We start from the raw sequence: 26027 nt of genomic DNA on the forward strand, positions 1-26027 counted from the left end.
ATAAAAGTGTAGATGGACCGCTCCTTAACTTTTTCTTGCTTCACATACAGATGGCTTGAGGAGGTACAGGGGAGATGCAGGTCTAATAGACAGAATAGAAGATATGCGCCAGGTTTGTTTCTCTGCATTGGTGTCCCATCACAGGCCCACAAGTGTATGCCTTAAATTGAACTCGGATACGTCCGAGGTGGTCATCTTTGGAAACTTAACCCCAGATTGGTCCTCCCGCTGGTGGCCACAGTCCATGGGTTCACCTCCCACTCCCGTCAGCAAAGTGAGGAACCTAGGTGTCATGTTTGATGACCGTCTCACTTTCTCCCCCACGCAAATCAGATTGCCTCCTCCGCGTTCTACAAACTACGAATCATTAAAAAAATCCTCCCTTTCCTTCCTGCTTCAGCTGGTAAAACCCTGATCACGTCCTTGGTCTTATCCACCCTGGACTACTGCAATGCTCTATTCTTGAACTCCCAAGAGAGAGTCCTCAATAAGCTGCAAACCATTCAAAATGCTGCTGCCAGACTGCTGGGTTATATCCCCAAATTTCAATCAGTCTCAGGCACCATCAGAGAATTGCACTGGCTTTCCATCAGGAACAGAACTAAGTTTAAGGCTCTGTGCATTGTCTATAAGGCGTTGCACAACCAGGGACCAGCCTTTCTCACTCAACAACTTGTTCCCTACCGGCCCACCAGGTCCCTGCGGTCCTCTGATCGCCTCCAGCTGGAAGTACCCCGTACCAAACTGGTCTCATGGGGTGACAGAAGATTCCTCGTTTCAGCACCCAAGCTCTGGAACTCTTTGTCACTACTCATAAAGAACAGCCCCTCCCTATGGTCCTTTCGAAAGCAACTCAAAACGTGGTTATTTGACCAATAATTACATCCTCCTGTAGGGCTGAATTTAGCAGATACTAGCGCCGAGATGCCCATGGGCCTTCGTAGCGCTTTATAAATGTTTAAATAAATAAATATGTGTGATCTTTGACTTCTGGCAGTTCACAAGCAGGCGGCCAGGAAACGGTTTCAGCCCTACAACCACTGAGGAGACAAAGCCTTTGTATAAGGAATGAGGAAGCAATGAACACATTCAACCTATCACAGGAGTTCCCTGAGTGTTCCGAATTATAAATTCTCCATGTCACTGTATGCTATTGAGCCCAAGTAGCTCGCCGTGATCGTATAGTGGTTAGTACTCTGCGTTGTGGCCGCAGCAACCTCGGTTCGAATCCGAATCACGACATTGTGGTTGGCAATGTCACGGCAGTTGGGTTTTTCTTTTACAGAATTACCAAATGTACCAGTTGTTTTTGTAAAATGTCTATTAAAAACAGATCCTTTAAAATATTTAAACGATCTAACGACAAATTATTTAAACACACATGATTATAAGATGTAGCCTTATTTTTGTTTTTAGGAGAGAATGTGCCTGCTGAAAAAAACATTATTTTTAAAAAGTGCATTGCAGAATATCAGGAATTTGCTGTGGGACACCTTGAAAACTTTCATACAGATTATTTGCACAAAACTTACAGTCAGTTGTTGTGGCCGAGTGGTTAAGGCGATGGACTAGAAATCCATTGGGATCTCCCGCGCAGGTTTGAATACTGCCAACAACTAGAAACTTTTTAACATCGGCTACAATTTCAGAAGTTAACCTTTAGAATTTCTTCCATGTCAGTTTTATAAATAGGTGGCTTATTTTGGTGTCACTATTGCCCTTTCACATATTTATTATCGCTACCCCTTTCATATCTTTGCTATAACTCTCGTCCTACATTAGCGCTGGTGCAAACACTTCAAATTATTATACCCTGGCTCTCTCAGTCATACCATTCATGCACTTGAAACTTATTTTACCAATAAAAGAAGCAAATAGAAAAATAAAACAAAAGTGCTTGCTGGATTAGGCAAACACACTTCATAAAACTGCATTTTCTTTTCTATTCTCCCCGTGTTACAAGCTTAACTGCTCCCTGTGTAATTTCTCTTAGCCTGCTGTCCCAGGAAGAGAATTTTATCTACAGGCTCTTTCCGTGTATTTTTCCAAGTCTTTCTTTCCCTTTTCTTAGATTTGTAACTGTTCCTTTTTGTGCTCTATTTAGGCGCCATTAATCTCATTTGAGATCCTTGTACCTGCTGCTGTTTTCTCCACACCTCATACTGCCTTTTCCCTCTTTCTCTCTTTCTCTGAGGTTGGTGGCTACTTTCCAAAGCTTCTGATGCTCCAATGTTCCTTCATCTTGTTGTCAGACGTGAATTGGAAAAGCAACCAATTTAACAAACCTTTACCACTCATACATGGCAGAGGTTTATACTTTAATTCAATGAGCTAAGAAAAGCGTGTTGTTGGGCCCCTACGAGCCCTGGTGCTTGCTTCATCATAATTAGGCACGCAGTCATTATCCACAGCTCTGATCATGGGTCACAGAGGTCAGTTTCAATAATTCCTCAAAAACCTAACCATGCAGTCCCCCCTAACTGTGTAGTTATCTTGCTTTACTGCTGTTTGTGTGATTAGCTGGGAGGAGCTCACTCCAGCATCCTCCCTATAAAAGTGTAGATGGACCGCTCCTTAACTCTTTCTTGCTTCACATACAGATGGCTTCAGGAGGTACAGGGGAGATGCAGGTCTAATAGACAGAATAGAAGATCTGCGCCAGGTGTGTTTCTCTGCATTGGTGTCCCATCACAGGCCCACAAGTGTATGTGTGATCTTTGACTTCTGGCAGTTCACAAGCAGGCGGCCAGGAAACGGTTTCAGCCTATCAACCACTGAGGAGACAAAGCTTTTGTATAAGGAATGAGGAAGCAATGAACACATTCAGCCTATCACAGGAGTTCCCTGAGTGTTCAGAATTATAAATTCTCCATGTCATGGTATGTTATTGAGCCCAAGTAGCTCGCTGTCATCGTATAGTGATTAGTACTCTGCGTTGTGGCTGCAGCAACCTCGGTTCGATTCCTCGTCTTGGCAATGTCACGGCAGTTGTGTTATTCCTTTACAGAATTACCAAATGTACCAGTCGTTTTTGTAAAATGTCTATTAAAAACAGATCCTTTAAAATATTTAAACGATCTAACGAATAAATTATTTAAACACACATGATTATAAGTGTGAGAAGTTGGCCTGGTATGTGATGCTCACTAGTTCTAGTGATCACCTTGTACCATGCCAAGCAACCCTTATGGTGCAGGTTGTCAAGTCAACCTTATAGATAAGCTATCCTAGGGGTAGCATGGACTAAGCAGTCTTAGGCTAAACTCTGTAAAGGCATGTGAAGCAAGCTGTTTTACCATACACAATCCCTCGAATACCAAATGAAAGGACACCACACAGATATATATTGAAAATATATATAGATTTATTAACTACAAATCTCCCCTGGTCTCTTTATGAGCACAGAAGCACAAGCGTTAAACACAAGACAGTTTAAAATACACAAAAGTTGCACAATATGGATGAGCCCTAGGGGCCACCTAAACCATATACTAAGAAAGTGGTATAAGAGATTCCAATCGAAGAGGAAGTAGGCCTAGGGCCTTTGGAATCGCTGGAGCTGATCAGGACTAGCAATGACTAAGTCGGGAAAGGCCCACGGGACTCGGGTGCAATGTTTAAAGTGCACGCATTCACCAATGTAAAGTCTATGGTGCGTAAAAAAGTACAAAGTTAGTTACAGAGGAACCTTCCGAGTGACCTAGAGGAATGAAACTTTAGACACAGACCCTAGAGGTGTGTACCAGTGTGGGAACACCGGCGTTGCTGAGTTACCTCACCCACAGGACGCGGGTGCATAGGGTCGAAGTAGTGTCGGGTTTCGTCACGCTGGTCGATGGTGCTTGGAGCTGAAGATGCTGCAGGCGGCTCGATGTGAAGAGTTCCGGTGGATCCAAGGGTGGATCGGAAGTCGTGAAGACCTGAAAGCAGAGGGGACAATGTTCAAAGTCACTAGCCAATGACTACCGTGGAACCAGGCTGGAACCAGGCGATGTCGGGTGCAAACAGGCATTGAGGTATAGCTTCTCTCTGCAGCCACGTGGACACGAGGGGTCGAGGACGTCCAGGAGTCGGTCTCGAGCTGTCCCACGCAAGCTTCTCGCTGTTGGCGGTGTTAGCAACTTGATTGGAGCAAACAGGCCTTGGCTAATGCAAGCCACGCAGGAATCAAAAAAGGCTTGTCACTCGGACCAGCAAGGTCAGAGCGGATGCTCCCTTTTACAGGAGCAAGGGCAAGTCCGGAGAAACCAGACTCGCAGTAAAAGTTGAAGGTTTTGTCGTCAAGATGGCCGCTAGCCACGTGGCAAGTGGCCGGGATGGCGCGTCGAGTGGCATGGTGCAAAAGGGCCCCACGCAGATCGTGGAGAAGCTGGGGGGCTGATATTTGGAGCAAGGGCTGCTCGGTGGTAGGGGTTCTCAGTCCCCAAAGCACAACGTCGAGGGTACCTCTGATGCTGCGCAGTCAGCTTTTCAGGGGTCTTCCAAGAAGTCCGGTCCCACGTCTCTCATTGCGTCCACGGGTCCCTTCTTTGCAGGGACTGTGAATCGGGCTGTGAGAAGTCTGGGAGTCTGGGTCTTGTCAGGCTCTGGGCTCGGACTCTAGCGGGAGGCGGCGGCAAAGCAGAAGTCAAGTTGCTGGTTGGTGCCTGTATTCACAGGGTGGTCACTCCTTGGCCACAAGGGAGATTCTCTTCCGTCTTCTGAGCAGCAGAATGTCGAAGTCCAGTCTTCTTCTGTATTTCAAGTTGATTCAGGATGATCTGCAGTCTCAGGACACAGCTCCCACTCTTATTCGAATCTGGGGGGCCGGATCACCTACTAGGTCCCTCCTCTGGGTGGGACCAGGAAGGGGAGTGGTTACACCCCCTTTCCTTTGTCCAGTTTCGCGTTAGGACTGGGGCAGGAAAGCCCCAGCACCGGTTTGAACTGGCCTATGCACGGGGACACCTTGTGTGCCCCAGGCATGTCTGATTCTATTCAGCCCTGTCCTACCCAATACACAAAATACTGTCTGGGGTGGTGCTAGCACCTCCCAAGGCAGGAAACCCTTTGTCCAAGCTGCCCTCGCTGGAAGGACTCCCAGCAACAGGAGGTCAGACTTGTGTCTGTGGTGGCAGCATCCATTTTGCGATACTGAGGCTCTGTTTAACTTTAACCGGGGTTCAGGTTAGGTACATGCCGTGTCCCTCTAGAAGGGTGGAATGCTACCCCCGTCGCCAGAACTGGCGAGGGGGTAGTATTCCAATTCGTATGACACCTTACTCGACATGTTTTGATAAAGCCAAACCCAAGATAGCATTTAACCGCGAGGATTATAATGCATTTAAGAGTATATGGTATGGCAGTATCATGAAACAGCTAAAGGACATGGTTCCGAAAGCTGCAGACAGGCTCAGCTCATGCCAGAGCACCATCTCACATATTTCCAAGCACTCTGCCTCCAGGATTGATGAGGCCTTCCATAGGAGTGGCTGATAGGAACATATGTGTCCATTTTAGGTTAGGTATAGGCATACTACACCTAAGTAAGGGGTGGTTACACCGACTTACCCCAGCTGAGTGATTCAGCCAGTTGTGTCAAATATGGAGGCCAGGCCAGGGGTGGCGCAATACGTGCTGCAGCCCCTGGTAGGCCTTGGAAGCACCTATGCCCTGGGTACCTGGGTACACTGTTACAGGGGCCAATAAGGTGAACCAGTTCCAATTTCGTTATCCACCTAAAGTGCATGGGTTACAATTTAGAGAGAGAACAGCAGGCTGTGGGTCTGATTAGCAGGCCCACAGGCACATTAAGTCATAAACCAGTGAAGCAAAAAGCAAAAATTTGGGGTGACCATAGGATAGCAGACCCTACTCTCCTACACAACCCCCCCCCCAAACGCAGGGACATTAGACTAACCTTGACCAGTTGTGTCTTCATGTTCTAAGTGGAAGTACCTGGAGAGACCATCTGCATTACCGTGGTCAGTCCCTGGGCGGTGCTCCACTGTAAAGTCCATCCCCTGTAGGGAAATGGACCACCTTAGCAGTTTGGGGTTTTCACCCTTCATCTGATTAAGCCATAAGAGGGGCTTATGGTCTGTCTGAATCTTGAAGTGAGTGCCAAACAAGTATGGTCTCAACTTCTTCAGGGCCCACACCACAGCAAAGGCCTCCCTCTCAATGGCTGACCAACGTTTCTCTCTGGGGGTCAGCCTTCTGCTAATGAAAGCAATGGGCTGGTCTTGACCATCTACATTAAGTTGTGAAAGCACAGCTCCCACTCCCAACTCAGAAGCATCTGTTTGGACAATAAACTATCTTGAGTAGTCAGGACTCTTCAGGATAGGTGCAGAGCACATGGCCTTCTTCAGGTCATCAAATGCCTTTTGACAGCTTACTGTCCACTGAACCTTTTTGGGCATCTTCTTAGATGTCAGATCATTAAGAGGAGTCACAATGGACCCATAGCTCTTAACAAACTTCCTGTAGTACCCAGTCAGGCCCAAGAAAGCTCTGACCTGAGTCTGGGTAGTTGGAGGAGTCCAGTCCATTAATGGTCTGAATCTTACTCTCCAGTGGTTGAACTTGGCCTCCACCCACAAGGTGGCCCAAGTACACAACCTTACTCTGCCCTATCTGGCACTTGGTTGCCTTGATAGTGAGGCCTGCCTTTTGCAGAGCCTCTAGCACTTCCTTCAGGTGGACCAGGTGATCCTCCCAGGTGGAGCTAAAGACAGCAATATCGTCCAGATATGCTGCACAGAAGTCATCCAACCCAGTAAGGACTTGATTCACCAACCTTTGGAAGGTGGCAGGTGCATTTTTCAAACCAAAGGGCATTATCACAAACTGATAATGTCCACTGGGGGTAGAAAATGCTGTCTTGGCTTTAGACTCCTCAGCTAACCTGATTTGCCAGTAGCCAGCTGTCAAGTCAAATGTGCTCAAATACTTGGCAGAAGCCAATTTCTCTATGAGATCATCTGCCCTTGGAATAGGGTGTGCATCTGTCCTGGTGACAGCATTGAGTCCTCTGTAATCCACACAAAATCTCATCTCTCTCTTTCCATCTTTGGTGTGAGTTTTGGGGACCAGAACCACTTGGCTAGCCCAGGGGCTCTCTGAAGGCTCAATGACACCTAATTCCAGCATCTTTTGCACCTCAGCCTTGATACAGTCTCTGACATGGTCAGGCTGCCTGTAAATTGTGTTCTTTACAGGAAGACTATCACCAGTGTCCACCACATGGGTACACCAGTTAGTCTGACTGGGTGTCAGGGAGAACATATGTCGATATGACTGCAAAACCTGTCTACAGTCATGTTGCTGATGTTCAGTGAGGCTGCCATCTAAGGCCACACCATCAACTGAGCCATCCTCAGGATTCTGAGTCAGCAGGTCTGGGAGAGGGTCACTCTCTTCCTCCTGCCCCTCATCTGTAGCCATGAGCAAGCCCATGTCTCTCCTGTCAACATATGCTTTCAGCCTGTTAACATGGAGCACCCTGTGGGGGCTCCTGGGAGTTCCTAGGTCCACCAAGTAGGTAACCTCTCCCTTCTTCTCAATGATTGTATGGGGTCCAGACCATTTGTCTTGGAGTGCTGCTGGGGCCACTGGCTCCAACACCCATACTTTCTGCCCAGGCTGGTACTCAGTCAAGACAGCCTTTTGGTCATGCCAGGCTTTCTGTAATTCCTGGCTAGCCTCAAGGTTTTTGGATGCCTTCTCCATATACTCAGCCATCCTGGAGCGGAGACCAAGTACATAGTCCACTACGTCCTGCTTGGGCTTTTTGAGAGGTAACTCCCATCCTTCCCTCACCAGACATAGGGGTCCTCTTACAGGGTGCCCAAAAAACAATTCAAAGGGGCTGAAGCCAACCCCCTTTTGTGGGACCTCTCTGTAAGCAAACAGAAGGCAGGGCAGAAGGATATCCCATCTTCGCCTGAGCTTTTCAGGTAATCCTTTGATCATGCCCTTTAGGGTCTTGTTAAATCTTTCAACAAGCCCATTGCACTGTGGATGATAGGGAGTGGTGAACTTGTAGTTGACACCACATTCCTTCCACATAGCTGTCAAGTATCCTGACATGAAGTTTGCACCTCTATCAGATACTACCTCCTTAGGAAACCCCACTCTGGAGAAAACTCCAAGTAAGGCCCTGGCCACAACAGGAGCTGTTGTGGTCCTAAGTGGAATTGCTTCTGGGTACCTGGTGGCAATTTCCACCACCACCCGTATGAAACTGTGCCCAGATGCTGTAGGGGGATCCATTGGTCCAACAATGTCAATCCCTACCCTTTCAAAGGGCACCCCCACCACAGGTAGTGGTATCAGAGGGGCCTTTGTGGTACCACCTGCTTTGCCACTTGCTTGGCAGGTTACACAGGAGCGACAAAACTCCTTTGAATCTTCTGACATGTGAGGCCAGTGAAAGTGACAGACAAGTCTGTCCCATGTTTTGTTCTGGCCTAGGTGTCCTGCTAAGGGAATATCGTGTGCCAAGGTAAGAAGGAAGCCCCTAAATTGCAGAGGTATGACCAACCTCCTGGTTGTACCAGGCTTGGGGTCTCGACCCTCTGAATAAAGGAGCCCATCATCCCAATAAACTTTATGGGTACCTTGAGCATTCCCAGCAGCCTCAGCAGCAGCCTGCTGTCTGAGGGGTTCAAGAGAAGGACAGGATAACTGAGCCTGCCCCAAGTCTTCCCTAGAAGGTCCCCCTGTCCCCAGAAACTCAACCTGATCAGGTTCAAGCTCTATAGGGACAGTTCCTTCAGGGGTCTCAGAATCATCTTCCTGTGAAGGCTGATCCTCACTTGTAGGCATTTGGGAAGGCACAGCCTTTACCCTCCTGTTCCTTGTCTTGGGAGGTACTTGGCCCATTGTTCCAGGATCCAAGACCTGAGGTTCAGAGAGGCACTTTTTGGCCTGTGACCTGGTCACAGCCAGGACATGTGATGATATCCCTAACATCTCTGCATGAGTCCTGTACTCAACTTCTGACCATAGAGAGCTCTCCAGGTCATTGCCCATCAAACATTCTACTGGGAGATCAGCACTAACCACAACTCTTTTTAGGCCAGTTACCCCTCCCCAGGAAAAGTTAACAATTGCCACACTATGTGTAGTAGTGACATTGCTGGCATTGGTCACCGGGTAATTATCACCTGGTATGTACTGTCCAGGGTCCACAAAGCTAGGCGTCACCATAGTGACACTGGCACATGTGTCCCTGTATGCTTGAGCCACTTTTTCATTAATCAGAGGTGTCTGTCTGTACTTGCCCAAATTATTGGGACTGACAGTAGGGGAAAAATCAATTTCCCCATCACAAATCAGAACAGCCTGTGTAGGAGTTCTGACTAGGCCAGAATCTCCATCAGTTCCCAAGGTGATACCCACTACCCCCTTAGTCTATAGACCAACACCGCCAACTGTAATAGTGGGTGCAGGTGCCTTAGGGTCTGCAGTGTTGGGGGCTCCACCCTTTTTACAATCACTTGTCCAGTGAGTGGTGTTTTTGCAAAAGCTACACCAGGGTTTTCTTTGACCTTCTTTCTTCTTCTCCTTGGAAGTTTGGGACCCTCCCTCAGTATTAGTTTGGGGCCCTGTTGAAGACTTCTGGTCTTTAGCTTTCTGCTCCCCACCCTTCTGGTCTGTTTTCTTTTGGTCACCACCCTGGTTCTGGTTCTGGTTCTTTTTCTTAACTCTGGTTCTAACCCATTTGTCTGCCCTCTTTCCCAATTCTTGGGGAGAGGTTTGATCTGAGTCAACCAAATGTTGATGCAACTGCTGGTTCTGACAGTTATTTAAAATCTGTTCTCTCATAAGCAAATTGTACAATCCTTCATAGTCTGTAACCTTACTTCCCAGCAACCAGCCCTCCAAAGCTTTAGTGGCACATTCAACAAATTCAGACCAGTCCTGAGTCTGTGTCTTCTGGGTATCTCTGAACATTAACCTGTACTGTTCAGTGGTTAAGCCTAACCCATCAATCAGAGCACTCTTCAGGACTAGGTAGTTTCTAGAATCCCCATTACTAACTGTGAGGAGTCTGTCTCGGCCTCTACCTTCAAAGGAGAGCCACAAGATTGCTGCCCACTGCTCCTGAGGGACCTGCTGTACTTTGCAAGCTCTCTCAAGTGCAGCCATCCACTTGTGGATATCATCCCCAACTTTGTAGGGGGGCAAAATCTTACTCAGGTTTCTATTGTCATAGGACCTGTCTTTATCCTTAGGGATAGTGCTGCCACCAGTGGATCCTAATCCACTCTCTCTAGGTTGCCTTGCTCTAGCAAGTTTCTCTTTGGCCAGGGCAACTTCTAACTCTTGCTTATGGATCCTAAGTTCAGCCTCTCTCATTTTGGCCTCATGTTCCCTTCTCTGAGGGCTAGTCAACTCCCTTCTGGAGTTGCCATGAGAACCTCTAGAAACATGGGAAGTATTGGATTCACCTGAGTGATTCCTTCTCCTCCTATGCTCCTGGTTAAGTCCACTTGGGGGTCTGAATGGGTTGGACCCACCTTCAGTCCCAAATAAGCTTAAGTTAGCCTGGTTAAGCCTGCTGACTAACACCTGGCTATTTCTACCATCATCAAAATCACTTTCTTCCTCCTCCTCCTCCTCTTCCTCTTCCTCAGGCTGAGTATTCCCAGTGGTCTGGTCTTCCTCATCTATCTGGATGACAGAGGCAGGGGCGTCAGGGTTATCATCTTCAGTGGGAGAGCCTCCCTCTCCAGTCCCTGAGGGGCCTGGTTTGGGGGTCTTTAGAGCTTCAGACTGGTCTAACAGCTCTCTGAGGTGTCCTGCTGTAGGAGTAGGACCTGTTTTGATTCCTCTCATGGAACACAGTTGCCTCAGTTCCTTAAAAGGAAAGATAGCAAATTTGGATGGTGCCCTTGGAGGGTCACTCTCAACAGAGATAGGTCCAGTGGATCCCTCTGCTCCAGACATTGCTCTAGTGTGGTGGATGTGTTGCAATCTACCTACACTTGTGTTTTCCTACAAAACCTATCTAGTAGTTGTAGTATGGGTGTGCTACTCCCTATCCTCTACAACAACTAAGTTCAGTAGAACTTAAGTATACTAGTCTTGTTTTAGTGTACCTATCAGGTACCTGTATGATCTTTCAAATGATACTCTCAAAGATTGTAATGGTAAAACAACAGCAAGCTCAAATCCCAATCCGCTGCTCACCAATGTGAGAAGTTGGCCTGGTATGTGATGCTCACTAGTTCTAGTGATCACCTTGTACCATGCCAAGCAACCCTTATGATGCAGGTTGTCAAGTCAACCTTATAGACAAGCTATCCTAGGGGTAGCATGGACTAAGCAGTCTTAGGCTAAACTCTGTAAAGGCATGTGAAGCAAGCTGTTTTACCATACACAATCCCTCGAATACCAAATGAAAGGACACCACACAGATATATATTGAAAATATATATAGATTTATTAACTACAAATCTCCCCTGGTCTCTTTATGAGCACAGAAGCACAAGCGTTAAACACAAGACAGTTTAAAATACACAAAAGTTGCACAATATGGATGAGCCCTAGGGGCCACCTAAACCATATACTAAGAAAGTGGTATAAGAGATACCAATCGAAGAGGAGGTAGGCCTAGGGCCTTTGGAATCGCTGGAGCTGATCAGGACTAGCAATGACTAAGTCGGGAAAGGCCCGCGGGACTCGGTGCAAAGTTTAAAGTGCACGCATTCACCAATGTAAAGTCTATGGTGCGTAAAAAGTACAAAGTTAGTTACAGAGGAACCTTCCGAGTGACCTAGAGGAATGAAACTTTAGACACAGACCCTAGAGGTGAGTACCAGTATGGGAACACCGGCGTTGCTGAGTTACCTCACCCACAGGACGCGGGTGCATAGGGTCGAAGTAATGTCGGGTTTCGTCACACTGGTCGATGGTGCTTGGAGCTGAAGATGCTGCAGGCGGCTCGATGTGAAGAGTTCCGGTGGATCCAAGGGTGTATCGGAAGTCGTGAAGACCTGAAAGCAGAGGGGACAATGTTCAAAGTCACTAGCCAGTGACTACCGTGGAACCAGGCGATGTCGGGTGCAAACAGGCGTTGAGGTGTAGCTTCTCTCTGCAGCCACGTGGACACGAGGGGTCAAGGACATCAAGGTATCGGTCACCATCTGTCCCACGCAGGCTTCTCGCTGTTGGCGGTGTCGGCAACTTGATTGGAGCAAACAGGCCTTGGCTAATGCAAGCCACGCAGGAATCAAAAAAGGCTTGTCACTCGGACCAGCAAGGTCAGAGCGGGTGCTCCCTTTTACAGGAGCAAGGGCAAGTCCGGAGCAACCAGACCCGCAGTGAAAGTTGAAGGTTTTGTCGCCAAGATGGCCGCTAGCCACGTGGCAAGTGGCTGGGATGGCGCATTGAGTGGCACGGTGCAAAAGGGCCCCACGCAGATCGAGGAGATGCTGGGGGGCTGATCTTTGGTGCAAGGGCTGCTCGGTGGTAGGGGTTCTCAGTCCCCAAAGCACAACGTCGAGGGTACCTCTGATGCTGCACAGTCAGCTTTTCAGGGGTCTTCCAAGAAGTCCGGTCCCGCGTCTCTCGGTGCCTCCACGGGTCCCTTCTTTGCAGGGACTGTGGATCTGGCTGTGAGAAGTTTGGGAGTCTGGGTCTTGTCAGGCTCTGGGCTCGGGCTCCGGCGGGAGGCAGTGGCAAATCAGACGTCGAGTTGCTGGTTGGTGCCTGTATTCACAGGGTGGTCACTCCTTGGCCACAAGGGAGATTCTCTTCCGTCTTCTGAGCAGCAGAATGTCGAAGTCCAGTCTTCTTCTGCATTTCAAGTTGATTCAGGATGATCTGAAGTCTCAGGACACAGCTCCCGCTCCTATTCGAATCTGGGGGGCCGGATCACCTACTAGGTCCCTCCTCTGGGTGGGACCAGGAAGGGGAGTGGTTACACCCCCTTTCCTTTGTCCAGTTTCGCGCCAGGACTGGGGCAGGAAAGCCCCAGCACCAGTTTGAACTGGCCTATGCACGGGGACACCTTGTGTGCCCCAGGCATGTCTGATTCTATTCAGCCCTGTCCTACCCAATACACAAAATCCTGTCTGGGGTGGTGCTAGCACCTCCCAAGGCAGGAAACCCTTTGTCCAAGCTGCCCTCGCTGGAAGGACTCCCAGCAACTGGAGGTCAGACTTGTGTCTGTGGTGGCAGCATCCATTTTGCGATGCTGAGGCTCTGTTTAACTTTAACCGGGGTTCAGGTTAGGTACATGTCGTGTCCCTCTAGAAGGGTGGAATGCTACCCCCGTCGCCAGAACTGGCGAGGGGGTAGTATTCCAATTCGTATGACACCTTACTCGACATGTTTTGATAAAGCCAAACCCAAGATAGCATTTAACCGCGAGGATTATTTATTTATTTATTTATTTATTTGCAAGCTTATACCGCGCTGGGAATCGACTCCCTAGGGAGTATCTCCGCGCCTTTGGCAACATCAGAAAGCAAATAGCCCTGTCATGTGTTAATAATGTTCCACAAGTATCAGTAGTTAAATAAAAAAGTTTTTAATTTTTTCCTGAAAGGAAGATGTTCCCTGCAAGCTCTGATTTCCAATGGAAGTTCATTCCAAAGTTTCGGGCCTGCCACTGACAGAGCTCTACCACCTTGTCGTGTTTTCCAGAATCTGGGGACACATAATAGTTCATGGTCTCCAGATCTCAGAGTTCTTGCGGGAATATATGGGATGAATTTCTCTGTTAAGACCTCCGCACTTAAGAGTATATGGTATGGCAGTATCATGAAACAGCTAAAGGACATGGTTCCGAAAGCTGCAGACAGGCTCAGCTCATGCCAGAGCACCATCTCACATATTTCCAAGCACTCTGCCTCCAGGATTGATGAGGCCTTCCATAGGAGTGGCTGATAGGAACATATGTGTCCATTTTAGGTTAGGTATAGGCATACTACACCTAAGTAAGGGGTGGTTACACCGACTTACCCCAGCTGAGTGATTCAGCCAGTTGTGTCAAATATGGAGGCCAGGCCAGGGGTGGCACAATACGTGCTGCAGCCCCTGGTAGGCCTTGGAAGCACCTATGCCCTGGGTACCTGGGTACACTGTTACAGGGGCCAATAAGGTGAACCAGTTCCAATTTTGTTATGCACCTAAAGTGCATGGGTTACAATTTAGAGAGAGAACAGCAGGCTGTGGGTCTGATTAGCAGGCCCACAGCCACATTAAGTCATAAACCAGTGAAGCAAAAAGCAAAAATTTGGGGTGACCATAGGATAGCAGACCCTACTCTCCTACAATAAGATGTAGCTAAATTGTACCTACTGACATAAATTATGGTTCTTGAACCTATTTGCGGTGGGGGGAATGGAGCTCTCCCCCATGCCAATCAGAATGCAGATGAATGCAGTTGCAGTTGAGTGACCTGTGTTGTGGCTGTCTAGAGGGAATGCACAAATGTAGCTGTCTCGCAGCCCAATCCAGACGTCAATTGGAGACAGGTTTTCAGGCAAATAGAGCAGTAAGTGCAGAGAAATGCTCACTCTCTAAAAATGGCATTTATAAAATAGTAAAGTTAAATCCAACCTCACCAGTAAATAGGATTTATCAATAAATAAATAAAGCTTCTCCTCTCTGATATGGAATTACCCCCCAAAAAGTATAAGGGAATACCCAATGCTAACCTATGAGAGGGGCAGACCTCACAGTAGTGAAAAATGTAATAGACTGTTTGGTACTACCAGGACATGCAAACTACCACAGTACATGTCTTACCTTTTACTTACATAGCATGATGCCCCTAGGACTATCTAGGGCCTACCTTAGGGGTTAATTATATGTAATAAAATTGGAGTTTAAGGCTTTAAGTAGTTTTAAATGGCAAGTCGAAGTGGCAGTACACTGCAGCACAGGCACTGCAGTAGCAGGCTTGAGACAGGTTTGAAATGCTACTTCTTTGGGCGGCACAATCAGTCCCTGGGTATATGGTATATCTCTTTACAAGGGGCTTTAAAGTAAATTAAATCTGTCAGTCAGGTATACTACAATTACACACATGATTAGGGAAGAAGCACGTGCACTTCAGCACAATGATTAGAAGCGATAAATTGATTAGAGTCCTAAGGCCAACAAAAAGATACAGCAAAATGCGTAGGTGAAAAGCAATAAGGTAGGGTTGAGACCACCTTAAGAATGCAAGGTCTAACAAAAACGAACTAAGGATAACATGAGTAAAACATCAGGTTTCTCTACGGCATTTGGTTAGACAAGTGTGCCTTCTTTTATCTTCCATAAATGCAATCTTTCCCGGACCCCTTTATTATATAGCTCTTCAAGTAAAAAAGATAAAGCACTTACAAAGGAGCCTCAAATACTCAAAGATGGTAGACTTCTGTTATATGGGCCATAGACTAAAAGCAGCACGAAAACAGAGTGCAATAGGGTCCCAAAAACTTGAGTGCCACATGAGAGTATGCATGAAAGCCTATCCTTTTCCAAACTAGAGATATACTCATGCAATTTTTGTTTTTAGGAGAGAACGTGCCTGCTGAAAAAAACATTATTTTTTAAAAGTGCATTGTAGAATATCAGGAATTTGCTGTGGGACACCTTGAAAACGTTCATACAGATTATTTGCACAAAACTTACAGTCAGTAGTTGTGGCCGAGTGGTTAAGGCGATAGACTAGAAATCCATTGGGGTCCCCGCGCAGGTTCGAATCCTGCCAACAACGAGAAATATTTTAACATCGGCTACAATTTCAGAAGTTAACCTTTAGAATTTCTTCCATGTCAGTTTTATAAATAGGTGGCTTATTTTGGTGTCACTATTGCCCTTTCACATATTTATTATCGCTACCCCTTTCATATCTTTGCTATAACTCTCGTCCTACATTAGCGCTGGTGCAAACACTTCAAATTATTATACCTTGGCTCTCTCAGTCATACCATTCATGCACTTGAAACTTACTTTACCAATAAAGGAAGCAAATAGAAAAATAAAAAAAAAGTGCTTGCTGGATTAGGCAAACACACTTCATAAAACTGCATTTTCTTTTCTATTCTCCCCGTGTTACAAGCTTAACTGCTCCCTGTGTAATTTCTCTTAGCCTGCTGTCCCAGGAAGAGAATTTTATCTACAGGCTCTTTCCGTGTTTTTTTCCTAGTCTTTCTTTCCCTTTTCTTAGATTTGTAACTGTTTCTTTACGTGCTCTATTTAGGCGCCATTAATCTCATTTGAGCTCCTTGTACCTGCTGCTGTTTTCTCCGCACCTCATACTGCCTTTTCCCTCTTTCTCTCTTTCTCCAAGGTTGGTGGCTACTTCCCAAAGCTTCTAATGCCCCAATGTTCCTTCATCTTGTTGTCAGACGTGAATTGGAAAAGCAACCAAATTAACAAGCCTTTACCACTCATACATGGCAGAGGTTCATACTTTAATTCAATGAGCTAAGAGAAGCGTGTTGTGGGGCCCGTACGAGCCATGGTGCTTGCTTCATCATAATTAGGCACGCAGTCATTAGCCACAGCTCTGATCATGGGTCACTGAGGTCAGTTTCAATAATTCCTCAAAAACCTAACCATGCAGTCCCCCCTAACTGTGTAGTTATCTTGCTTTACTGCTGTTTGTGTGATTAGCTGGGAGGAGCTCACGGCAGCATCCTCCCTATAAAAGTGTAGATGGACCGCTCTTTAACTCTTTCTTGCTTCACATACAGATGGCTTGAGGAGGTACAGGGGAGATGCAGGTCTAATAGAAAGAATAGAAGATCTGTGCCAGGTGTGTTTCTCTGCATTGGTGTCCCATCACAGGCCCACAAGTGTATGTGTGATCTTTGACTTCTGACAGTTCACAAGCAGGCGGCCCGGAAACGGTTTCAGCCTATCATCCACTGAGGAGACAAAGCCTTTGTATAAGGAATGAGGAAGCAATGAACACATTCAGCGTATCACAGGAGTTCCCTGAGTGTTTCGAATTATAAATTCTCCATGTCACTGTATGTTATTGAGCCCAAGTAGCTCGCCGTGATCGTATAGTGGTTAGTACTCTGTGTTGTCGCCGCAGCAACCTCGGTTCGAATCCGAGTCACGGCATTGTGGTTGGCAATGTCACGGCAGTTGGTTTTTTTTTTTACAGAATTACCAAATGTACCAGTTGTTTTTGTAAAATGTCTATTAAAAACAGATCCTTTAAAATATTTAAACGATCTAACGACAAATTATTTAAACACACATGATTATAAGATGTAGCCTTATTTTTGTTTTTAGGAGAGAATGTGCCTGCTGAAAAAAACATTATTTTTAAAAAGTGCATTGCAGAATATCAGGAATTTGCTGTGGGACACCTTGAAAACTTTCATACAGATTATTTGCACAAAACTTACAGTCAGTTGTTGTGGCCGAGTGGTTAAGGCGATGGACTAGAAATCCATTGGGGTCCCCCTGCGCAGGTTCGAATCCTGCCAACAACGAGAAACTTTTTAACATCGGCTACAATTTCGGAAGTTAACCTTTAGAATTTCTTCCATGTCAGTTTTATAAATAGGTGGCTTATTTTGGTGTCACTATTGCCCTTTCACATATTTATTATCGCTACCCCTTTCATATCTTTGCTATAACTCTCGTCCTACATTAGCGCTGGTGCAAACACTTCAAATTATTATACCCTGGCTCTCTCAGTCATACCATTCATGCACTTGAAACTTACTTTACCATTAAAAGAAGCAAATAGAAAAATAAAACAAAAGTGCTTGCTGGATTAGGCAAACACACTTCATAAAACTGCATTTTCTTTTCTATTCTCCCCATGTTACAAGCTTAACTGCTCCCTGTGTAATTTCTCTTAGCCTGCTGTCCCAGGAAGAGAATTTTATCTACAGGCTCTTTCCGTGTTTTTTTCCTAGTCTTTGTTTCCCTTTTCTTAGATTTGTAACTGTTCCTTTACGTGCTCTATTTAGGCGCCGTTAATCTCATTTGAGCTCCTTGTACCTGCTGCTGTTTTCTCCACACCTCATACTGCCTTTTCCCTCTTTCTCTCTTTCTCTGAGGTTGGTGGCTACTTTCCAAAGCTTCTGATGCCCCAATGTTCCTTCATCTTGTTGTCAGACGTGAATTGGAAAAGCAACCAAATTAACAAGCCTTTACCACTCATACATGGCAGAGGTTTATACTTTAATTCAATGAGCTAAGAAAAGCGTGTTGTGGGGCCCCTACGAGCCATGGTGCTTGCTTCATCATAATTGGGCACGCAGTCATTAGCCACAGCTCTGATCATGGGTCACTGAGGTCAGTTTCAATAATTCCTCAAAAACCTATCCATGCAGTCCCCCCTAACTGTGTAGTTATCTTGCTTTACTGCTGTTTGTGTGATTAGCTGGGAGGAGCTCACGGCAGCATCCTCCCTATAAAAGTGTAGATGGACCGCTCCTTAACTTTTTCTTGCTTCACATACAGATGGCTTGAGGATGTACAGGGGAGATGCAGGTCTAATAGACAGAATAGAAGATCTGCGCCAGGTGTGTTTCTCTGCATTGGTGTCCCATCACAGGCCCACAAGTGTATGTGTGATCTTTGACTTCTGGCAGTTCACAAGCAGGCGGCCAGGAAACGGTTTCAGCCTATCAACCACTGAGGAGACAAACCCTTTGTATAAGGAATGAGGAAGCAATGAACACATTCAGCCTATCACAGGAGTTCCCTGAGTGTTTCGAATTATAAATTCTCCATGTCACTGTATGTTATTGAGCCCAAGTAGCTCGCCGTGATCGTATAGTGGTTAGTACTCTGCGTTGTGGCCGCAGCAACCTCGGTTCGAATCCGAGTCACGGCATTGTGGTTGGCAATGTCACGGCAGTTGGGTTTTTCTTTTACAGAATTACCAAATGTACCAGTTGTTTTTGTAAAATGTCTATTAAAAACAGATCCTTTAAAATATTTAAACGATCTAACGACAAATTATTTAAACACACATGATTATAAGATGTAGCCTTATTTTTGTTTTTAGGAGAGAATGTGCCTGCTGAAAAAAACATTATTTTTAAAAAGTGCATTGCAGGATATCAGGAATTTTCTGTGGAACACCTTGAAAACTTTCATGCAGATTATTTGCACAAAACTTACAGTCAGTTTTTGTGGCCGAGTGGTTAAGGCGATAGACTAGAAATCCATTGGGGTCCCCCCGCGCAGGTTCGAATCCTGCCAACAACGAGAAACTTTTTAACATCGGCTACAATTTCAGAAGTTAACCTTTATAATTTCTTCAATGTCAGTTTTATAAGTAGGTGGCTTATTTAGGTGTCACTATTGCCCTTTCATATATTTATTATCGCTACCCCTTTCATATCTTTGCTATAACTCTCGTCCTACATTAGCGCTGGTGCAAACACTTCAAATTATTATACCCTGGCTCTCTCAGTCATACCATTCATGTACTCGAAACTTACTTTACCAATAAAAGAAGCAAATAGAAAAATAAAACAAAAGTGCTTGCTGGATTAGGCAAACACACTTCATAAAACTGCATTTTCTTTTCTATTCTCCCCGTGTTACAAGCTTAACTGCTCCCTGTGTAATTTCTCTTAGCCTGCTGTCCCAGGAAGAGAATTTTATCTACAGGCTCTTTCCGTGTTTTTTTCCTAGTCTTTCTTTCCCTTTTCTTAGATTTGTAACTCTTCCTTTACGTGCTCTATTTAGGCGCCATTAATCTCATTTGAGCTCCTTGTACCTGCTGCTGTTTTCTCCACACCTCATACTGCCTTTTCCCTCTTTCTCTCTTTCTCTGAGGTTGGTGGCTACTTTCCAAAGCTTCTGATGCCTCAATGTTCCTTCATCTTGTTGTCAGACGTGAATTGGAAAAGCAACCAAATTAACAAGCCTTTACCACTCATATATGGCAGAGGTTTATACTTTAATTGAGCTAAGAAAAGCGTGTTGTGGGGTCCCTACGAGCCATGGTGCTTGCTTCATCATAATTAGGCACGCAGTCATTAGCCACAGCTCTGATCATGGGTCACTGAGGTCAGTTTCAATAATTCCTCAAAAACCTAACCATGCAGTCCCCCCTAACTGTGTAGTTATCTTGCTTTACTGCTGTTTGTGTGATTAGCTGGGGGGAGCTCACGGCAGCATCCTCCCTATAAAAGTGTAGATGGACCGCTCCTTAACTCTTTCTTGCTTCACATACAGATGGCTTGAGGAGGTACAGGGGAGATGCAGGTCTACTAGACAGAATAGAAGATCTCCGCCAGGTGTGTTTCTCTGCATTGGTGTCCCATCACAGGCCCACAAGTGTATGTGTGATCTTTGACTCCTGGCAGTTCACAAGCAGGCGGCCAGGAAACAGTTTCAGCCTATCAACCACTGAGGAGACAAAGCCTTTGTATAAGCAATGAGGAAGCAATGAACACATTCAGCCTATCACAGGAGTTCCCTGAGTGTTCCGAATTATAAATTCTCCATGTCACTGTATGTTATTGAGCCCAAGTAGCTTGCCGTGATCGTATAGTGGTTAGTACTCTGCGTTGTGGCCGCAGCAACCTCGGTTCGAATCCGAGTCACGGCATTGTGGTTGGCAATGTCACGGCAGTTGGGTTTTTCTTTTACAGAATTACCAAATGTACCAGTTGTTTTTGTAAAATGTCTATTAAAAACAGATCCTTTAAAATATTTAAACGATCTAACGACAAATTATTTTAACACACATGATTATAAGATGTAGCTATATTGTACCTACTGACATAAATTATCGTTCTTGAACCTATTTGTGGTGGGGGAATGGAGCTCTCCCCCATGCCAATCAGAATGCAGATGAATGCAGTTGCAGTTGAGTGACCTGTATTGTGGCTGTCTAGAGGGAATGCACAAATGTAGCTGTCTCGCAGCCCAATCCAGACGTCAATTGGAGACAGGTTTTTAGGCAAATAGAGCAGTAAGTGCAGAGAAATGCTCACTCTCTAAAAATGGCATTTATAAAATAGTAAAGTTAAATCCAACCTCACCAGTAAATAGGATTTATCAATAAATAAATAAAGCTTCTCCTCTCTGATATGGAATTACCCCCCAAAAAGTATAAGGGAATACCCAATGCTAACCTATGAGAGGGGCAGACCTCACAGTAGTGAAAAATGTAATAGACTGTTTTGTACTACCAGGACATGCAAACTACCACAGTACATGTCTTACCTTTTACTTACATAGCATGATGCCCCTAGGACTACCTAGGGCCTACCTTTTGGTTAATTAGATGTAATAAAATTGGAGTTTAAGGCTTGGCAAGTAGTTTTAAATGGCAAGTCGAAGTGGCAGTACACTGCAGCACAGGCACTGCAGTAGCAGGCTTGAGACATGTTTGAAATGATACTTTTTTGGGCGGCACAATCAGTTCCTGGGTATATGGTATACCACTTTACAAGGGGCTTTCAAGTCAATGAAATCTGTCAGTCAGGTATACTCCAATTACACACATGATTAGGGAAGAAGCACGTGCACTTCAGCACTGATTAGTAGCAATAAAGTGATCAGAGTCCTAAGGCCAACAAAAAGATACAGCAAAATGCGTAGGTGAAAAGCAATAAGGTAGGGTTGAGGCCAACTTAAGAATGCAAGGTCTAACAAAAACAAACTAAGGATAACATGAGTAAAACATCAGGTTTCTCTACGGCATTTGGTGAGACAAGTGTGCCTTCTTTTATCTTCCATAAATGCAATCTTTCCCTGACCCCTTTATTATATAGTTCTTCAAGTAAAAAAGATAAATCACTTACAAAAGAGCCTCAAATACTCAAAGATGGTAGACTTCTGTAATATGGGCCATAGACTAAAAGCAGCACGAAAACAGAGTACAATAGGGTCCCAAAAACTTGAGTGCCACATGAGAGTATGCATGAAAGCCTATCCTTTTCCAAACTAGAGATATACTCATGCAATTTTTGTTTTTAGGAGAGAATGTGCCTGCTGAAAAAAACATTATTTTAAAAAAGTGCATTGCAGAATACCAGGAATTTGCTGTGGGACACCTTGAAAACTTTCATACAGATTATTTGCACAAAACTTACAGTCAGTTGTTGTGGCCGAGTGGTTAAGGCGATGGACTAGAAATTCATTGGGGTCTCCCCGCGCAGGTTTGAATCCTGCCAACAACGAGAAACTTTTAACATCGGCTACAATTTCAGAAGTTAACCTTTAGAATTTCTTCCATGTCAGTTTTATAAATAGGTGGCTTATTTTGGTGTCACTATTGCCCTTTCACATATTTATTATCGCTACCCCTTCCATATCTTTGCTATAACTCTCGTCCTACATTAGCGCTGGTGCAAACACTTCAAATTATTATACCCTGGCTCTCTCAGTCATACCATTCATGCATTTGAAACTTACTTTACCAATAAAAGAAGCAAATAGAAAAATAAAACAAAAGTGCTTGCTGGATTAGGCAAACACACTTCATAAAACCACATTTTCTTTTCTATTCTCCCCGTGTTACAAGCTTAACTGCTCCCTGTGTAATTTCTCTTAGCCTGCTGTCCCAGGAAGAGAATTTTATCAACAGGCTCTTTCCGTGTTTTTTTCCTAGTCTTTCTTTCCCTTTTCTTAGATTTGTAACTGTTCCTTTATGTGCTCTATTTAAGCGCCATTAATCTCATTTGAGCTCCTTGTACCTGCTGCTGTTATCTCCACACCTCATACTGCCTTTTCCCTCTTTCTCTCTTTCTCTGAGGTTGGTGGCTACTTTCCAAAGCTTCTGATGCCCCAATGTTCCTTCATCTTGTTGTCAGACGTGAATTGGAAAAGCAACCAAATTAACAAGCCTTTACCACTCATACATGGCAGAGGTTTATACTTTAATTCAATGAGCTAAGAAAAGCGTGTTGTGGGGCCCCTACGAGCCATGGTCCTTGCTTCATCATAATTGGGCACGCAGTCATTAGCCACAGCTCTGATCATGGGTCATTGAGGTCAGTTTCAATAATTCCTCAAAAACCTAACCATGCAGTCCCCCCTAACTGTGTAGTTATCTTGCTTTACTGCTGTTTGTGTGATTAGCTGGGAGGAGCTCACGGCAGCATCCTCCCTATAAAAGTGTAGATGGACCGCTCCTTAACTTTTTCTTGCTTCACATACAGATGGCTTGAGGAGGTACAGGGGAGATGCAGGTCTAATAGACAGAATAGAAGATCTGCGCCAGGTGTGTTTCTCTGCATTGGTGTCCCATCACAGGCCCACAAGTGTATGTGTGATGTTTGACTTCTGGCAGTTCACAAGCAGGCGGCCAGGAAACGGTTTCAGCCTATCAACCACTGAGGAGACAAATCCTTTGTATAAGGAATGAGGAAGCAATGAACACATTCAGCCTATCACTGGAGTTCCCTGAGTGTTTCGAATTATAAATTCTCCATGTCAGTGTATGTTATTGAGCCCAAGTAGCTCGCCGTGATCGTATAGTGGTTAGTACTCTGCGTTGTGGCTGCAGCAACCTCGGTTCGAATCCGAGTCACGGCATTGTGGTTGGCAATATCACGGCAGTTGGGTTTTTCTTTTACAGAATTACCAAATGTACCAGGTGTTTTTGTAAAATGTCTATTAAAAACAGATCCTTTAAAATATTTAAACGATCTACTGACAAATTATTTAAACACACATGATTATAAGATGTAGCCTTATTTTTGTTTTTAGGAGAGAATGTGCCTGCTGAAAAAAACATTATTTTTAAAAAGTGCATTGCAGGATATCAAGATTATTTGCACAAAACTTACAGTCAGTTGTTGTGGCCGAGTGGTTAAGGCGATGGACTAGAAATCCATTGGGGTCCCCACGCGCAGATTTGAATCCTGCCAAAAAAGAGAAACTTTTTAACATCGGCTACAATTTCAGAAGTTAACCTTTAGAATTTCTTCCATTTCAGTTTTATAAATAGGTGGCTTATTTTGGTGTCACTATTTCCCTTTCACATATTTATTATCGCTACCCCTTTCATATCTTTGCTATAACTCTCGTCCTACATTAGCGCTGGTGCAAACACTTCAAATTATTATACCCTGGCTCTCTCAGTCATACCATTCATGCACTTGAAACTTACTTTACCAATAAAAGAAGCAAATAGAAAAATAAAACAAAAGTGCTTGCTGGATTAGGCAAACACACTTCATAAAACTGCATTTTCTTTTCTATTCTCCCCGTGTTACAAGCTTAACTGCTCCCTGTGAAATTTCTCTTAGCCTGCTGTCCCAGGAAGAGAATTTTATCTACAGGCTCTTTCCGTGTTTTTTTCCTAGTCTTTCTTTCCCTTTTCTTAGATTTGTAACTGTTCCTTTATGTGCTCTATTTAGGCGCCATTAATCTCATTTGAGCTCCTTGTACCTGCTGCTGTTTTCTCCACACCTCACACTGCCTTTTCCCTCTTTCTCTCTTTCTCTGAGGTTGGTGGCTACTTTCCAAAGCTTCTGATGCCCCAATGTTCCTTCATCTTGTTGTCAGACGTGAATTGGAAAAGCAACCAAATTAACAAGCCTTTACCACTCATACATGGCAGAGGTTTATACTTTAATTGAGCTAAGAAAAGCATGTTGTGGGGCCCCTACGAGCCATGGTGCTTGCTTCATCATAATTGGGCGCGCAGTCATTAGCCACAGCTCTGATCATGGGTCACTGAGGTCAGTTTCAATAATTCCTCAAAAACCTAACCATGCAGTCCCCCCTAACTGTGTAGTTATCTTGCTTTACTGCTGTTTGTGTGATTAGCTGGGAGGAGCTCACGGCAGCATCCTCCCTATAAAAGTGTAGATGGACCGCTCCTTAACTTTTTCTTGCTTCACATACAGATGGCTTGAGGAGGTACAGGGGAGATGCAGGTCTAATAGACAGAATAGAAGATCTGCGCCAGGTGTGTTTCTCTGCATTGGTGTCCCATCACAGGCCCACAAGTGTATGTGTGATGTTTGACTTCTGGCAGTTCACAAGCAGGCGGCCAGGAAACGGTTTCAGCCTATCAACCACTGAGGAGACAAATCCTGTGTATAAGGAATGAGGAAGCAATGAACACATTCAGCCTATCACTGGAGTTCCCTGAGTGTTTCGAATTATAAATTCTCCATGTCAGTGTATGTTATTGAGCCCAAGTAGCTCGCCGTGATCGTATAGTGGTTAGTACTCTGCGTTGTGGCTGCAGCAACCTCGGTTCGAATCTGAGTCACGGCATTGTGGTTGGCAATATCACGGCAGTTGGGTTTTTCTTTTACAGAATTACCAAATGTACCAGGTGTTTTTGTAAAATGTCTATTAAAAACAGATCCTTTAAAATATTTAAACGATCTACTGACAAATTATTTAAACACACATGATTATAAGATGTAGCCTTATTTTTGTTTTTAGGAGAGAATGTGCCTGCTGAAAAAAACATTATTTTTAAAAAGTGCATTGCAGGATATCAGGAATTTGCTGTGGCACACCTTGAAAACTTTCATACAGATTATTTGCACAAAACTTACAGTCAGTTGTTGTGGCCGAGTGGTTAAGGCGATGGACTAGAAATCCATTGGGGTCCCCCCGCGCAGGTTCGAATCCTGCCAACAACGAGAACTTTTTAACATCGGCTACAATTTCAGAAGTTAACCTTTAGAATTTCTTCCATGTCAGTTTTATAAATAGGTGGCTTATTTTGGTGTCACTATTGCCCTTTCACATATTTATTATCGCTACCCCTTTCATATCTTTGCTATAACTCTCGTCCTACATTAGCGCTGGTGCAAACACTTCAAATTATTATACCCTGGCTCTCTCAGTCATACCATTCATGCACTTGAAACTTACTTTACCAATAAAAGAAGCAAATAGAAAAATAAAACAAAAGTGCTTGCTGGATTAGGCAAACACACTTCATAAAACTGCATTTTCTTTTCTATTCTCCCCGTGTTACAAGCTTAACTGCTCCCTGTGTAATTTCTCTTAGCCTGCTGTCCCAGGAAGAGAATTTTATCTACAGGCTCTTTCCGTGTTTTTTTCCTAGTCTTTCTTTCCCTTTTCTTAGATTTGTAACTGTTCCTTTATGTGCTCTATTTAGGCGC

General features: G+C 44.8%; 10 non-coding genes across 10 annotated transcripts; all 10 read left to right on the forward strand.

The window, feature by feature from the left end:
• Positions 1–1537: 1537 nt before the first annotated feature.
• Positions 1538–1618, forward strand: TRNAS-AGA (transfer RNA serine (anticodon AGA)). Its single transcript has one exon. It is a non-coding gene; the product is annotated as a tRNA-Ser (tRNA).
• A 14008-nt stretch (positions 1619–15626) lies between these two features.
• TRNAS-AGA (transfer RNA serine (anticodon AGA)) lies at positions 15627–15706 on the forward strand. Its single transcript has one exon. It is a non-coding gene; the product is annotated as a tRNA-Ser (tRNA).
• Positions 15707–16992: 1286 nt separating this feature from the next.
• On the forward strand, positions 16993–17064 carry TRNAD-GUC (transfer RNA aspartic acid (anticodon GUC)). The gene has a single exon. It is a non-coding gene; the product is annotated as a tRNA-Asp (tRNA).
• A 295-nt stretch (positions 17065–17359) lies between these two features.
• On the forward strand, positions 17360–17441 carry TRNAS-AGA (transfer RNA serine (anticodon AGA)). Its single transcript has one exon. It is a non-coding gene; the product is annotated as a tRNA-Ser (tRNA).
• A 1286-nt stretch (positions 17442–18727) lies between these two features.
• On the forward strand, positions 18728–18799 carry TRNAH-GUG (transfer RNA histidin (anticodon GUG)). Its single transcript has one exon. It is a non-coding gene; the product is annotated as a tRNA-His (tRNA).
• Positions 18800–19094: 295 nt separating this feature from the next.
• Positions 19095–19176, forward strand: TRNAS-AGA (transfer RNA serine (anticodon AGA)). The gene has a single exon. It is a non-coding gene; the product is annotated as a tRNA-Ser (tRNA).
• A 1282-nt stretch (positions 19177–20458) lies between these two features.
• TRNAH-GUG (transfer RNA histidin (anticodon GUG)) lies at positions 20459–20530 on the forward strand. The gene has a single exon. It is a non-coding gene; the product is annotated as a tRNA-His (tRNA).
• Positions 20531–22027: 1497 nt separating this feature from the next.
• Positions 22028–22109, forward strand: TRNAS-AGA (transfer RNA serine (anticodon AGA)). Its single transcript has one exon. It is a non-coding gene; the product is annotated as a tRNA-Ser (tRNA).
• A 1285-nt stretch (positions 22110–23394) lies between these two features.
• TRNAH-GUG (transfer RNA histidin (anticodon GUG)) lies at positions 23395–23466 on the forward strand. The gene has a single exon. It is a non-coding gene; the product is annotated as a tRNA-His (tRNA).
• A 1990-nt stretch (positions 23467–25456) lies between these two features.
• On the forward strand, positions 25457–25538 carry TRNAS-AGA (transfer RNA serine (anticodon AGA)). Its single transcript has one exon. It is a non-coding gene; the product is annotated as a tRNA-Ser (tRNA).
• Positions 25539–26027: the final 489 nt, after the last annotated feature.

Source organism: Lissotriton helveticus, chromosome 12 (assembly GCF_964261635.1).
Source record: "Lissotriton helveticus chromosome 12, aLisHel1.1, whole genome shotgun sequence".
Taxonomy (NCBI): domain Eukaryota; kingdom Metazoa; phylum Chordata; class Amphibia; order Caudata; family Salamandridae; genus Lissotriton; species Lissotriton helveticus.